This window comes from Coregonus lavaretus, assembly GCF_964263955.1.
Source record: "Coregonus lavaretus genome assembly, contig: HAP1_SCAFFOLD_820, whole genome shotgun sequence".
NCBI classification, from domain to species: domain Eukaryota; kingdom Metazoa; phylum Chordata; class Actinopteri; order Salmoniformes; family Salmonidae; genus Coregonus; species Coregonus lavaretus.
In genome coordinates, this window is record NW_028164333.1 from 213,801 (window position 1) to 217,594 (window position 3,794).

A 3,794-nucleotide genomic window follows, 5' to 3' on the forward strand; every position below is an offset into this window, starting at 1 on the left:
GTAGAAGGGGCTTATCATCTGGGGAGGCTAACCAACATCATGATGCTGACGAGGCAGAGAAGAGTCTCTCCAGATCAGAAGACCTCAAGAAACACCAGCAGAGACTTACAGGGAAGAAACCTCACCGCTGCTTTGACTGTGGAAAGAGTTTCACCTCTTCAGCAATACTTAAAACACACCAGAGAATACACACAGGAGAGAAGCCTTACAGCTGTGATCAATGTGGGAAGAGATTCACTCAGTCAGGACACCTGGCTGGACACAAGAGAATACACACAGGAGAGAAGCATTACAGCTGTGATCAATGTGGGAAGAGTTTTTCTATATCAGACCAGCTGGTAATACACCAGAGAATACACACTGGAGATAAATCTTATAGCTGTGATCAATGTGGGAAGAGATTCACTCAGTCAGGACACCTGGCTGGACACAAGAGAATACACACAGGAGAGAAACCTTATAGCTGTGATCAATGTGGGAAGAGATTCACTCAGTCAGGACACCTGGCTGGACACAAGAGAATACACACAGGAGAGAAACCTTATAGCTGTGATCAATGTGGGAAGAGATTCACTCAGTCAGGACACCTGGCTGGACACAAGAGAATACACACAGGAGAGAAACCTTATAGCTGTGATCAATGTGGGAAGAGATTCACTCAGTCAGGACACCTGGCTGGACACAAGAGAATACACACAGGAGAGAAACCTTATAGCTGTGATCAATGTGGGAAGAGATTCACTCAGTCAGGACACCTGGCTGGACATAAGAGAATACACACAGGAGAGAAACCTTATAGCTGTGATCAATGTGGGAAGAGATTCACTCAGTCAGGACACCTGGCTGGACATAAGAGAATACACACAGGAGAGAAACCTTATAGCTGTGATCAATGTGGGAAGAGATTCACTCAGTCAGGACACCTGGCTGGACATAAGAGAATACACACAGGAGAGAAACCTTATAGCTGTGATCAATGTGGGAAGAGATTCACTCAGTCAGGACACCTGGCTGGACACAAGAGAATACACACAGGAGAGAAACCTTATAGCTGTGATCAATGTGGGAAGAGATTCACTCAGTCAGGACACCTGGCTGGACATAAGAGAATACACACAGGAGAGAAACCTTATAGCTGTGATCAATGTGGGAAGAGATTCACTCAGTCAGGACACCTGGCTGGACACAAGAGAATACACACAGGAGAGAAACCTTATAGCTGTGATCAATGTGGGAAGAGATTCACTCAGTCAGGACACCTGGCTGGACACAAGAGAATACACACTGGAGAGAAGCCTTTTGGTTGTGATCAGTGTGGGAAGAGATTCACTCAGTCAGGAAGCCTGGCTTTACACAAGAGAAAACACACAGGAGAGAATTCTTACCACTGCTCAGACTGTGGAATGAGCTCAACCACTTCAAACGGACTTCTAGTCCTAGATAGAGGGGTAGTAGTTCATTGTAACCCTAGATAGAGGGGTAGTAGTTCATTGTAACCCTAGATAGAGGGGTAGTAGTTCATTGTAACCCTAGATAGAGGGGTAGTAGTTCATTGTAACCCTAGATAGAGGGGTAGTAGTTCATTGTAACCCTAGATAGAGGGGTAGTAGTTCATTGTAACCCTAGATAGAGGGGTAGTAGTTCATTGTAACCCTAGATAGAGGGGTAGTAGTTCATTGTAACCCTAGATAGAGGGGTAGTAGTTCATTGTAACCCTAGATAGAGGGGTAGTAGTTCATTGTAACCCTAGATAGAGGGGTAGTAGTTCATTGTAACCCTAGATAGAGGGGTAGTAGTTCATTGTAACCCTAGATAGAGGGGTAGTAGTTCATTGTAACCCTAGATAGAGGGGTAGTAGTTCATTGTAACCCTAGATAGAGGGGTAGTAGTTCATTGTAACCCTAGATAGAGGGGTAGTAGTTCATTGTAACCCTAGATAGAGGGGTAGTAGTTCATTGTAACCCTAGATAGAGGGGTAGTAGTTCATTGTAACTAGATAGAGGGGTAGTAGTTCATTGTAAACCTAGATAGAGGGGTAGTAGTTCATTGTAACCCTAGATAGAGGGGTAGTAGTTCATTGTAACCCTAGATAGAGGGGTAGTAGTTCATTGTAACCCTAGATAGAGGGGTAGTAGTTCATTGTAACCCTAGATAGAGGGGTAGTAGTTCATTGTAACCCTAGATAGAGGGGTAGTAGTTCATTGTAACCCTAGATAGAGGGGTAGTAGTTCATTGTAACCCTAGATAGAGGGGTAGTAGTTCATTGTAACCCTAGATAGAGGGGTAGTAGTTCATTGTAACCCTAGATAGAGGGGTAGTAGTTCATTGTAACCCTAGATAGAGGGGTAGTAGTTCATTGTAACCCTAGATAGAGGGGTAGTAGTTCATTGTAACCCTAGATAGAGGGGTAGTAGTTCATTGTAACTAGAGAGAGGGGTAGTAGTTCATTGTAACCCTAGATAGAGGGGTAGTAGTTCATTGTAACCCTAGATAGAGGGGTAGTAGTTCATTGTAACCCTAGATAGAGGGGTAGTAGTTCATTGTAACCCTAGATAGAGGGGTAGTAGTTCATTGTAAACCTAGATAGAGGGGTAGTAGTTCATTGTAACCCTAGATAGAGGGGTAGTAGTTCATTGTAACCCTAGATAGAGGGGTAGTAGTTCATTGTAACCCTAGATAGAGGGGTAGTAGTTCATTGTAACTAGATAGAGGGGTAGTAGTTCATTGTAACCCTAGATAGAGGGGTAGTAGTTCATTGTAACCCTAGATAGAGGGGTAGTAGTTCATTGTAACCCTAGATAGAGGGGTAGTAGTTCATTGTAACCGTAGATAGAGGGGTAGTAGTTCATTGTAACTAGATAGAGGGGTAGTAGTTCATTGTAACCCTAGATAGAGGGGTAGTAGTTCATTGTAACCCTAGATAGAGGGGTAGTAGTTCATTGTAACCCTAGATAGAGGGGTAGTAGTTCATTGTAACTAGATAGAGGGGTAGTAGTTCATTGTAACCCTAGATAGAGGGGTAGTAGTTCATTGTAACCCTAGATAGAGGGGTAGTAGTTCATTGTAACCCTAGATAGAGGGGTAGTAGTTCATTGTAACCCTAGATAGAGGGGTAGTAGTTCATTGTAACCCTAGATAGAGGGGTAGTAGTTCATTGTAACCCTAGATAGAGGGGTAGTAGTTCATTGTAACCCTAGATAGAGGGGTAGTAGTTCATTGTAACCCTAGATAGAGGGGTAGTAGTTCATTGTAACCCTAGATAGAGGGGTAGTAGTTCATTGTAACCCTAGATAGAGGGGTAGTAGTTCATTGTAACCCTAGATAGAGGGGTAGTAGTTCATTGTAACCCTAGATAGAGGGGTAGTAGTTCATTGTAACCCTAGATAGAGGGGTAGTAGTTCATTGTAACCCTAGATAGAGGGGTAGTAGTTCATTGTAACCCTAGATAGAGGGGTAGTAGTTCATTGTAACCCTAGATAGAGGGGTAGTAGTTCATTGTAACCCTAGATAGAGGGGTAGTAGTTCATTGTAACCCTAGATAGAGGGGTAGTAGTTCATTGTAACCCTAGATAGAGGGGTAGTAGTTCATTGTAACCCTAGATAGAGGGGTAGTAGTTCATTGTAACCCTAGATAGAGGGGTAGTAGTTCATTGTAACCCTAGATAGAGGGGTAGTAGTTCATTGTAACCCTAGATAGAGGGGTAGTAGTTCATTGTAACCTAGATAGAGGGGTAGTAGTTCATTGTAACCCTAGATAGAGGGGTAGTAGTTCATTGTAACCCTAGATAGAGGGG